General features: G+C 34.2%; 2 long non-coding RNA genes across 9 annotated transcripts; both read right to left on the reverse strand.

Annotated features, from left to right (window-relative positions):
- Positions 1-3,735: 3,735 nt before the first annotated feature.
- Positions 3,736-8,099, reverse strand: LOC110878512. Of its 5 annotated transcripts, none has more exons than XR_004867110.1 (6): positions 7,719-8,099; positions 7,214-7,580; positions 6,849-7,110; positions 6,638-6,759; positions 4,181-4,379; positions 3,736-4,105 (listed from the first exon to the last, which is right to left on the reverse strand). It is a non-coding gene; the product is annotated as an uncharacterized LOC110878512 (long non-coding RNA). The 5 variants fall into 5 exon arrangements; XR_004867109.1 differs by having other exon boundaries at positions 7,214-7,586; XR_004867111.1 differs by having other exon boundaries at positions 3,737-4,105; positions 6,661-6,759; positions 7,214-8,099.
- A 435-nt stretch (positions 8,100-8,534) lies between these two features.
- On the reverse strand, positions 8,535-11,098 carry LOC110878511. 4 transcript variants are annotated; one of them, XR_004867112.1, is made up of 6 exons: positions 10,870-11,095; positions 10,570-10,758; positions 10,440-10,468; positions 9,727-9,981; positions 9,414-9,458; positions 8,535-9,312 (listed from the first exon to the last, which is right to left on the reverse strand). It is a non-coding gene; the product is annotated as an uncharacterized LOC110878511 (long non-coding RNA). The 4 variants fall into 4 exon arrangements; XR_002558042.2 differs by having other exon boundaries at positions 8,535-9,002; positions 9,094-9,312; positions 10,570-11,094; XR_004867114.1 differs by having other exon boundaries at positions 9,414-9,475; positions 10,570-11,098.
- Between the last annotated feature and the right edge of the window lie 1,552 nt (positions 11,099-12,650).

A 12,650-nucleotide genomic window follows, 5' to 3' on the forward strand; every position in this document is an offset into this window, starting at 1 on the left:
TTTTTTAAAATACAGCAATAGTATACTCGTTTTAAAGATAAAAAACGCTCGTTTTTTTGGTGCAATTTTTATAAAAAAATAATGTCGTATGAAAGAGTTATTAACGTTTAAAAAATAAGGGAGAATTAGAGGAGAGAGAAATTATTGGCTTAGATTGACTAGAATGCCCCTAAACAAATTCACGCGCCTCTTTTCTTTCCTTCAATTTCCCTGATTTAATCTTAGCCCTTGATTAACTAAATGGATGGTCAAGATCACTTCCTAGCCTTTCTAGCCAAATAAACTTCCTATTGTATCTCCACCCATGATAATAAAATCATAGAACCAAAAGCAAAAAATTCTTTTTTTTTTATACAAAAAGAACGCTAATTTTATTATCCGTTTTGCCCCTTAAAAATATTGTTGTTACATGGTACGCATTTGCTCAAAGAACTGCTAGAATAAATGAGCTTATTCCACATCAAGTTCCAAATTAGAATAAGGGTTGTTATGAAAATGTTTGTAGTCTAGTGATATCATCCCTCTCCATTGTTTGGAGGACATACAACTTAAAAGCTACCTGATGAGGTATAAAATGATGTAATTATGGTTAAAAACTCACGTAGGAGTTATTAAGTTATTAATACATATACTTGTATCAAAATTAAGTTAATACTTCTAAAAAACACTAATATGAAACAAAAGTTAATATTTGGTTGGTAAGTTTTCAAATAGAAACGCTACATCTGTTTGTTTTAGAAAAAAAAAAAAAAACTAGAGGTGTAAAAAAAACCGGTTTTAGAACTGAAACCGGGAAAAAAAATCGAAACCGGATTTTTTTTAACCGGTTTTTTTATAACCGGTTTTAAACCGAACCGAACCGCCGGTTAGTATCCGGTTAGGGATATTTATCTTCGAAACCGGTTTTAAAACCGAAACCGGTTATAAAAAACCGGTTTAGACCGGTTAAAAACCGTTTTTTTTTTTTTTTGAATAAACCGGTTAAAAACTGACCTTAACCGGTTGGACCGGTTTGAGTAATCGAAACCGGTTATAAAAAACCGGTTTTGTCTTTGATGAAAAAACCGGTTCGGTTAATAACCGGAACCGATTATTGAAAAAAAAAAACGATTTGTACACCTCTAGAAAAACCAGCAAAACAATTTTTGTGTGTTCATTTATAATTCCTAAAATTCTTTTTATAAGGTTATTCGGTGTGGAGAATGGTATTCCTCAAATATATCTTTTAAAAGACATCTAAACCCGTAAAACAATTAAACCATCAGATTTATAATTCCTAAAATTTCTTTTTATAAAGCTATTGGGTGTAGAGGATGGTAGTCCTAAAAAGGATGATCCGTCACGTAGGCGTTAATGTAAGCGGATGTGGGGGAGGAGCCTAAAGGGATGGACATAGGGTGTGGGGATGAGTCTCAGTATATGTGTGTGTGTGACAGCCCCGTCGCAGGCGGCAAGGGGAAGCCGGAGGCAGGGGCGTACCCACCCCAAGTCGTGGGTGGACGGGCGCACCTCTTGAAAAAATAATTTTTAGTCTTATTTTTCATCGGAAATTCCGACCGCACCCCTTGGAAATTTTCAGCCCGCACCCCTTGAAATTTTTCAACCGTCCCACTTAGAAAAACAAATATTATGAATTTATAAAAAAAATAAACACTGATTATTATTTAATATATAAGTATATAACACAATTTTTATTAACCCAAGTCCAAACCCAACCCAAAGAAATATGAACTAAATAAAATAACCTAAACCCATCCACCCATTCTAATTCCAAATCCCGCCCCAAAAAAAGCTTCCAGCGATTTGACGCCACTGCTCACGACCGACGACTTTTTTGCCGGAAAAACCAAATTCTGGCAAGACCGACCCATATTACGCCAGAATTTCGATATAGAACTAGTATGGTTTCTTTATTGATTTTTTTTTGTTTTATATGATGACTAGCCTAAGATCCCGCGAGCTTCGCGGGTGACTTAACACAAACATATAATATATACTGGAAATGAGATGAACTTTGTAATGAAAGAACTTTTCAATATAAACGTATAAAAATATGATTTTTCTCGCTTAGGTAAATATGTTTTGATTCATTTTTTATAGGTATTGAGATGTTATTGTACAAATGATTTTATAGCAATTTTTAGAACCCGGATAGATTTCATTTTTTTTAATTATTTTTTTATAACTTTGGTTATTTGATATATATTTTCTTAAATAAAGCATTTTAACCAGTTTTGACCTTAACGTATATTGAGCAGAACACATATTGACATGAACCTATTTTAAGCAAAACCCGTTTTGACTGACCCGAACCTATTTTGACCTTAACATATATTGAGCAGAACACATATAATCAATAATCAATGAAATAAATCATAGTAAAGTTATTTATGATTAACACATAACTAAATCATATAAAAAGTAATTTATTCGGTACACATGCTAATTGACAAATACTCTTTGCTACAAAGTAATCACCGGTAGGATTGAGTGGTAATCCAAAGAAAATGATGACATACTGACAGAGTGTTTTCGCCATTGGACTGGAACAAATCCGGTTTTGATCCAAGTTTCATAAACTTCATCTTGAAAAGCAAAGCTGGAACTTAGTTCACCTTCAAGACATAATCAAAATTCAAAACTAACTCATTAACCGTGTACTAAAAATGTAGGAAAAAAACACAATTTAATACATCTACATTTCACAATTTGATTCCGGTTCCAAGAATCTTCTAATCATAGATCTATAATTCAAGATTTGATTCCAGGTCTAATAATCTTCAGTTTCCCATCAATATTTCAAATGCTATTGTACACATAGTTAGAGTAACATTTAACATAAACCTCCTTAGTAATTAACAAAACAAAGAAAAAAAACTTGAGACATCCAAACGCATCAATTACCTTGTAAATCTTGTGGCCAAAGACCTACAATAGTCGAACCTCTACATCTTTATGACAAATATAATGCATATCTAGTAATAGCTATGAGAATAAGTGGTAACCTCAGTGCATCCACACATTCAGCAACAACGTTAGAGTTTATTGCAGCCAATTCATTTCCAGCCATCTCAACAACAGGTGGCGACATTTAGTTATTTTTTCTATAATTGTATGCTTATTATAATCAATAAGAAGTATTATACCGTATACTAAATGAGCTAAAATTTAGGCTAGAGCTCATTTAAGCTCGGCTTGATTCAACTTACGTTTTACGCATTATGTTTTACGTTTTATGTTAAAAAAATTTACGTTTTACGTTAAAAACTTTACGTTTTACGTTAAAAAGTTTACGTTCTACGTTAAAAAAGTTACGTTTTACGTTAAACTTTTTACGTTTTACGTTAAAAAGTTTACGTTTTACGTTTTACGTTAAACTTTTTACGTTTTACGTTAATAAAAAGTTACGTTTTACGTTAAAAACTTTACGTTTTTACATTAAAAAGTTTACGTTTTACGTTAAAAAGTTTACGTACGTTAAAAAATTTACGTTTTACGTTAAACTTTTTACGTTTTACATTTTACGTAAAACTTTTTAAGTTTTACGTTAAACTTTTTACGTTTTACATTTTCCGTTAAATTTTTACGTTTTACGTTTTTACATTTTACGTTTTATGTTAAACTATTTACGTTTTACGTTTTTACGGAAAACGGACATAGTTTCCTCTGTTTTTGGAATAAGCCGACAACTCAAGTTGTCGTTATCTTTTCAAAACCCAACAATTTTCAACAATATAAACACAATATATAAAATTTCTATCAAAATGCCAAACGTAACAAGTCAATAAAGTATCGGTTCGAGCTCGGTGCGCGTTAACTAAATAAAATCTAAACTAACGTAATAATAACTCGCTACGTTTAAACTTTACTGGTCCTTAGTTGACCATCTTTGACTTGTTTGACTGCTGCTAACCCGAACCGGGTCCTTTGACTGCTTTCGACCCAAACCAAAAACCTGAAACTGACCGAGAATCGCGAAACTGACCGGGGATTGGCTCAGATTTCCCAAACCCAAACCGAGAATCGCACCAGATCTGACCGTTGAGCAGCTGTTGACCGAACCGAAAACTTTGAGTCATTGGCATTGCCATTCTTACTTGGTAACCTGAAAAATATCACAATTCATATAACCATCACAAACATACATACAAACACAAAAGGAAAAAGTTTAGTAATGTACCTTTCAGGAAGTTTGACCACTTCTTCACATCTAAGAAGCTTTGAATACAACCCATGTGCACTAATCAGTTCACCATGTGACCCCATTCAACACACTGACCACCATCCATCACAGCAATCAAATTTGCATCTTCCAAAATCAAGTTTGCTCGTAACTTCCAAATCAAGTTTGCGGTCAATGCTAACCCAAATTTACCCACCTATCGAACATCAAATTAAATGTTTTAGAATAAAATGAAGTGTAAGAACATAGTGGTTACGGGACAACCGTCCAAATCCCCCAACCGCTGCCGCTGTGAGCGGCGCCGCCGCCGCTAAACCGACGATAGTGGTGGTGGTCCGTTCATCTATCGAAAGATGAACCGACGATGGTAGTGGTGGGACAACCGCTTATCTAAACCGACGAGACCGAGCCAATCTCAAGTATTTACACTCTTAATCATAAGCCAAACCTTTTCCGGTTGATACATAAAATAAACCTCTCATATCGACCTAAACTAATGACAACGAACTACAAAAAAGAGTTAGATAAAATCATGATAAAAGAACTTTGCATATCATGTCACGACCACCAGAAACATTAGAGGAAGATTAGTAACTCAAAATACAACAAAAAGGAGCAAACATTCAAAGCACTAACCCATTGTGACTTTTCTTCTTTAGAACACATTAAAGATTGGATAAACATCCTCAGGCACACTATTCCTCAAGACTGTTTCCATTATAAAATGTAAAAATTTTCTAGTGTTTCATCAAAGAGAGCTAGAAATAGGCCCATGGCATATTTTTTTTTAAATGACACCAATTAAATTTTTTATGAAGCCCGAATTAGATTTCCTATTGGCTTTCAATAACCTACATCAATCTTTTTTCTAAGAAAATCAGTTGACCCACCACCAAGCTAGTAATAAACTCGTAGCATCTAGTTCTAATTTAGAGGCTATGGTTGTAAGTAATAACAGATAGTTAGAGGCTATGGTTGTAAACAATAACAAATAGAAAAAATATATATTTTGTTTAAGCCCTCCGTAGTAGGGATGAGCAAATTGTACCGGTATTTTCAGTACCGATACCCAGTTTTGAGGATTTTCGGTACTGGTATTTTCGGTACCGAGCTCATCCCTACTCAGTAGTAGGCCTATCTCGAACTTTTTCATTATAAATCTCAATCATTTGAACTGACATGTCATATTCAAAGATATATTTCATTTGTGCAAAATAAATACTTGCCTTGAAATTAAGAGAGAAAACCTTATGAAATCAAGAGCGAATAATATCAAGAATATGATAGCATGTAGCGAATTAGCATTATATTTCAACCCCTTTCCAAAGATTCTAGTCAGAATGAAAAGATTGATATGTGTAGCTGTGTAAGGTTCTAAAAATCAAACTCCAAAATCTAAAATCGATTTTCAAAAGAACACTGGACTTAAATGTTGATAAGAGTTATCCCTCAGTCCCTTTAACGCATAAATTACTTAATAATCGGGTTGGTTAAAACATGTAAAGTTTTTTCTTGTTAATGGTCCTATCATTTTTTTTTGGGATGTCATGTTTTGTGTGGTGGTTTCTAATAAAGTTCATCTTTTGAATAGAAAAACCTACTTATGACACTAACTTGTGCGAAAGAGCAAAGTCATAATCAGTACGTCGTCTTCTTTTATAGATAAAATATAATTACTAACACCAACAAAAACACAACCCGGCATGCCATCCTGACTACAATTTTACCACCATGTCATATGGCTGTACAATTTGATAGAATCTGCATCCTAAAAGCACTATGCAAGTAGCAAGGTAAGCTTCATTAGCCATAGTGACATGGCATATTAACCAACATTGTAGACCACTTCCTCCTCGAGTTAAGGGGTATTAAATAGATTATTTGTTAACATGTAAACCGGATGTAAAGATATTGAATTAATTATTCTTTTTCTTTTTTAACCCAAAACCACTAAAAATAGGGTTAAATGAAGTTAATGGGATTAAACCATTTGGTTGGAGTAACGCATGGTGAAACAGAGGAAAATGAGTGATGTGACACTTAGGCTAAAGGGTGAGGTCATGACCCTCCACGTAGGTGTCATGTCACTCACCTCTAATCCATTATCCAAAACCACTACCCTAAGGGTGTCGTTATTATAATTTAAAATAAAGAGTAAATTACTTTTTAAGTCCTTGCGTTTTAGTGGTTTTAACCATTTGAGTTCAAAATCAAAATGTTTAATGCCCTGAGTCCCTAGACGTTTTTTTAACCATTTGAGTCCAAATTTTAACCCTTTGAGTCCAATTTTTTTTTTAACAAAATTGAACTCAAAACGTTATAAAATGAACGGTTAGGGACTCAGGGCGTTAAACTTTTTGATTTTAGACTCAAACGGTTAAAACTACTAAACTTTTTGATTTTAGACTCAAATGGTTAAAACATACAGGTTCAAAGACGTGATTAATAAATTACCCATGAAGTGCAGAGGCTATTACCCCATTCTTCTTTTGAATATCTTATTGTGCTTTCTTTGGCTTCTTGTCTCTTGCTTCGCCTACTTTGATCATCTTCAACTCAGCAATCTGAATGGTATTCTGGTTACATAAAAGAAAAATGAAGAGTGTTTTACTTTCAAAATGCAATCAAGGAAGCATAATAATTGGTATAATAAATCATAAATTACCAAGTCTTTAGGTATATCTGGATCTATTGATCTTTACTGTTTTCCAAGATATCACTTGAAACTTGCAGAGTTTCTAAGTCATCATCTACAACTGAATCTTGAAAATGATTGAAATACTCTTCAACGTCTTCTTGCACTTTTTTTCTAAACTTAAGAATCATCTTGCAATGGTCAATCATATGTGTCGTAAGTCCAAATCCCACATTGGCCTACATACGGCTCGGATTGATTAATAGCGCCACTAAGAATTAGCATCACTACACTTGAACAAATAAACAACAGCGAATCACTTAAAAAACAACCTTATACATAACACATTCACAAATTAAGCATTCAAACCATTTGATATCTTGTCATATAATAACCTTTTGTTGGACCAAGAATCATCTCCCCTGCAAACAACCATACTTGCATCCAAATAGGGCTGATGTATTGACCAGGTCGAATAAGCATAAATTGCAGAAGTTACCATCTTTTCTTTTTGACCGCCAGAGATTCCCTTTCCCTTTCTCATAGCATCTCCAAACATAGCATATTGGAATATAACAATGACCATACCATATTTTAAATAGTAAAAATGTGCTTGCTCTGATCCATATCAATATAAGAATTAGAGATAGTAGAAATCACTTCCTCTCAGGCTCCCCAATATTTGTTCCAGCCACTGCAACATCATGTTTGGCTGCAAGTGCAGGTGCAATTTTCTTCATACTATTATGAGCCACTCATATCCTGTTTCTGGCGCATAGAGAGGAGCATATGTCTCGGATTAGAACTATATCTTTCAAGAAATTACCAAAACACCCCTGGTGTGTTAAAATTATTATTTTGTCTATGGTATAGTTATGTGTGTGTTTTAAAACGACATACCTCAATAACAAATGACTTCTCATGTAAGTGTGCTTTGAGCTTAGAAACAGACTATATGAAATAGGAAATTCAGCTTAGGAAGATGATTGCACGACAATGGTTCAGAAATCGGAGTATATATAAATTTTTTAAAAAAGTAACCACTACTATTTATTTTGAGGGTTAGGAATCTAAAGATGAATATGTAGATAACGATTTAACTCTTGATTCATAAGGCCATACCCATATGAAGTAATCTACTAATAAAAAGCAAAGTGGGCCTTTGTTGTCATAAGGATTCCACTTTATACAACACGGATTTCACGTAGGTTTGGGTTGACTACCGGCTCTATCTCGGAGACTATTTTAGCCATTATTCTTGGTTTCCTGTAAGATAGGATATATATATATATATATATATATGGAGCCGCTAGAATGAAAACCACCCCGAGTTGTAAGAACCGCGAGAACTACACCCCACGGGTGGGCGTTCACCATGATTTTTTTTTACAACTAGATGTGTGTATTATAAACACAGCCGTAAAAAAAATTTTAAACGCCGCGGCCGAGGGGGTAGTTTTTTACACCACAAGTTTGGTGAAAAAAAAAAGAAAAAAGAAAAAAAATTAAAAACACCAAACTTGTGGTGTAAAAAACTACCCCCTCGGCCGCGGCGTTTAAATTTTTTTTTACGGCTGTGTTTATAATACACACATCTAGTTGTAAAAAAAATCATGGTGAACGCCCACCCGTGGGGTGTAGTTCTCGCGGTTCTTACAACTCGAGGTGGTTCTCATTCTAGCAGCCCCCTATATATATATATATAGAGAGAGAGAGAGAGAGGTATTAGTTTAAATTTATTAAAGTCAACAAAACTAAAACTTTTAACAAAAGAGTGTCATGTAAGCAGTAATTCTTTTTTAAGAAAAGGCCTGCTGTATTAGAAACCAAAACCAAAAATTACAGAAAAAAAAATGAATAGCAACAAAAAAATTGAGCCTCAGACATTATTTTGTCTTCCTTCGTAGAGTTTGGACCTGATGCATGTGATTTGGGCATCACATAAACCCCAATAGCATTGAGGTAGCTGCTAGCACACCCATGAAATCCTACAACCACCCTGTCTTTCACATCATGTGAGAAGGCAGTGCCATTATTACTATTACCATAGGGTCCATAAACGTTCAAATTTGTCATAAAGCATATAGATTTAACTACTTCATTTTCAACGCCACCAAACAGACTACTACTCCCAGTAGTCCCGCTTATTAAAATCAAATATTCATTAGTACCGTCAATGCAAATCTGCATAGTTGGAAACAAAACTCTGATAAGATGCAAAACAGATGTGCAATGATATCAATCAGTATTCGATTGATATTGGTTACAAACTTACAAAGTCTGATGACTTGATACCCGGAGTACCAAAAACAGATTTCTGACCTTCACCTTCTCTGCATTAGATATGAAATTCAATGGCGTTAACAGCAGATCTGTGACAAACCTGTATCTTTATCTTTAAAATAGAGCCTCATTGCATATAAACCCATTTATATCCCATTTGACTACCCCATGGTCCAAGAGTGATGCATCCTGCAAAATCACGTGTGACTCCCTGGAAATCAAACAAAAGAACAGTAGCTTTATAGTTTAAAGGGTGCTCCCAGATGCTAAAAATAAGATCAGAGCAAAAGTTAATAAAGATTGAAACTCTACCATCTCAATTTGGTTTCTTGCCTAGCCTTGAATAGTATCGACTACCTGCAATTATGGAGGTACTAGAAAAAAAATTAATATACTTGATAGTGGTGTAAGTATGAAATAGTGACATCGCAGAATCATATTGGTTTTTATCAATCATTATATCAGTCTAAAATAAATTATTGCTCGAAGTTTTCCATCTTTCTTAGGTGGATTATGATGCCAAAACCAAATTATATATAAACTAACAGAAATTAAGTTGCAAGTTTAACTGCCTCAGATGCACAAATAATGTATCTGAGAAAATCAAGAAATTGGAAGAACAAACCTGCAATTACGGAAAGTGCAAAAGGAGAAAGGGTGATGACCAATTAATGGTAGAAGGAAAGGCATATAATGGGCATGGAAAAGGAGGAATCCACGTCCACCCAGTCGAATCAATGTGGTTTTACTTTAAAGCTCAGAGTTCTTGTAGATTTCTGCGAAATCAACTCCGAGAGAGTACTTGTTCTGTAATACTGGCTTCTAACATCCACGTTGCAGAGTTATATCCCTCTTTAGTCTTACTTATACCATCTATCACCTGTTCCAGGAAAAAAATATTACGGGTCCAACTTTCAACCCGTTTGACCGGTTTCTGGGTCAGGTTAACTACTTAAGCTCACTTTGGTCTAGTAATATCCATAGCATAACATATACATAATACCAGGTTAACTACTTAAGCTTACTTTAAAAAGACAGTCCCACCTATTAATACTTCTTCATCTCTGAACCACCTAGTATAAATTTTTTTCTTTCATATTTTGTTTAAGATCGTGATAAATTTGAGTTAAAAAAAAAACAAAACAAAAAAGCCCAACAAAATACAAAGAAAAAACACAACGATTTCACCATTTTTCTTATCTTTCACTATTCAGAATTAAATCATACCAATAACCTCACTCATGTGTACAATTAAATTACCAAATACTAACAAAAGGTTAAAGCTAAATAACTTCCATATAATACATAAACCATTATAAGTTGGAGAGTTAGGCTTACATATGGATCTCCCTCTTTTTTGACCTCATCTGCAGTTAATCAAGATAACAAAATCACTAATTCAAACACATAAACCTTATAAATCAATAAAAACATATAATCAAAGTAAATAGATCTAAAGATGCTCAACTATCGAAGTCGATTGCACTCAATGGTGGGCATCTTAGTTGAGAATATGGTGGATTTCAGTAAAGTGATAGAGACTAAGGGGACGACAGCATTGAAAACACCATGGTCGCTGGATTCCGCCGTTGTACAACTAATCACCGTTATCTCGCCTCTCGTATTCTTCACGTGCTTTGTCGTCGATCTTATTCGTCTGAACTCGACCGTAGACCCAAGAAATAAATCAATTGGATAATGTAGCTATACTTCAGCTATTCTTATATATTGACGTGTCGTGCCATCTATATTTAGATAGAAACGGTACCTTGGATGGGTTAGCAACAAAGATATGAAAAAGGAGGTGTCTACAATATTTGGATAGATGCAAATAATCAAGGATCGAGAACTGAACACATAGGATTCTCTGTATACAATAAGAACAACTTGAAGTTATAATCATTGGTTTCATACTCTTACCTAACTTGATGCTTTTAAAATTTGAACTAAATAAAAAACTTAGATTTGGAAAAGGAAAAAAACTAACAAAGTGGTTTGATTTATTGCATTAATCAGCACGGACGACACCAATGAAATCGAGTGAAACTAAACCCTTACTGAAAACAAACATGTTCTATGGAATTTGGTAGAACCCGAGAAAATAAGAGCTTTTAACGCATTTTAGTAAACTTTGACTTTCAAGTTTCAACCTATTTAACAAAACCATTTGACATGCTACAAGATTATAATTTCAAATAAACCACAAAACCACTAAAGAAATTCAACTAAACAACAGTCACCTTTTAAACATAATATCCAAACATAAACTTCTATAGTGGAGAGGATACAACAATATGCCCATATGTCAACGCAGAGCATATCAAATCACTATAAAAACACATCATTATACAATTTATTTACATTAAAAGTATTAAGTTAAGAGTAATTTACATTTGAGCATATTTATCTAAGCAAGGCAATCCATATACAACTCAACATACCTGCATGTATGACTATTTTTGTTAGTTAGTGACGACCAGGGAATTTTCTTATGTTAAAATCCTTTTCACGTCAACCTGCAACCATAAACATAAATACCAAAACCATAAACATCATAACCAAATAAGGAGTAATAGTTCATTTTAGGGATGGTGTGACAACTCGTATTTCAGAACCTATCTTCGTGCTCGATGAAATTGGTATGAACATTATGTGATTATGAGATGCATTGATTTAATGGAATGTTATGATATTGTGTATGTGAATTGTGTAATATATGTTTATGTGATGTGATCGCACAACATGAACCCAACCGCACAATTTCTATCCGATCGCACAAGCCTTTGGGCTTTTGGTTCACACCCTTCTCGGCCCACACTTATTATACCCGAAACCAAAAGGGCAGCCCATGTATGGGTTCGGCCCACCCTTTTAATACACATACAAACACCATGTAGGAGTTTTGTTTCTCATATCTTGCAAAACATTTAGCACACACAAAACCCTAGTTCTCTCCCCTCCTCTCTCTTGTTCGACGGCAGCCTCATAACTCGAAGCCTTACTTTCTTTGCAACGTGATCTTCTTGGCCTAGTAACACATCGCTCACTTCCGGTTAGTGTTTTTGTTATTGTTTGATTGTATGATCTTTGGTGTGTTGATATCATGTGTCAGACTAGGATTTCATGTTAGAAGGTATGCTAATAAATCGTAATCATGAAGTTGTTGTCGAAATATGAAATTGTTCTTGTTAATGGATGTTATGATGATCTTGTTTGAATGTGTGGTCTATCGGTTTTGATTGACAAGAAGAATGATATGAGATGCTAGTACGTTTTGATCTAAATCACATAATGATGATATGGTTAGTTGCATGATGAGTTAGGATTTAGATGTTAATCCTATATTTGATCCGATGATAGTGATGATGAGTTGTTGTTATGATTAGATGAATTGTTAGGGTTCATGTAAATTTACTGATAAATGGTTGATTTGATCGATTAAGGCAAACTTGGAAACTGTTAGAATTGTTTGTAACTGATTTCATGATTTAAGGAAACTTGTAACTAATCACACAAGAGCTCAGTCGCACAAGCTCCTAATCGCACAAG

This window comes from Helianthus annuus, chromosome 9 (genome assembly GCF_002127325.2).
Source record: "Helianthus annuus cultivar XRQ/B chromosome 9, HanXRQr2.0-SUNRISE, whole genome shotgun sequence".
Classification (NCBI taxonomy): Eukaryota; Viridiplantae; Streptophyta; class Magnoliopsida; order Asterales; family Asteraceae; genus Helianthus; species Helianthus annuus.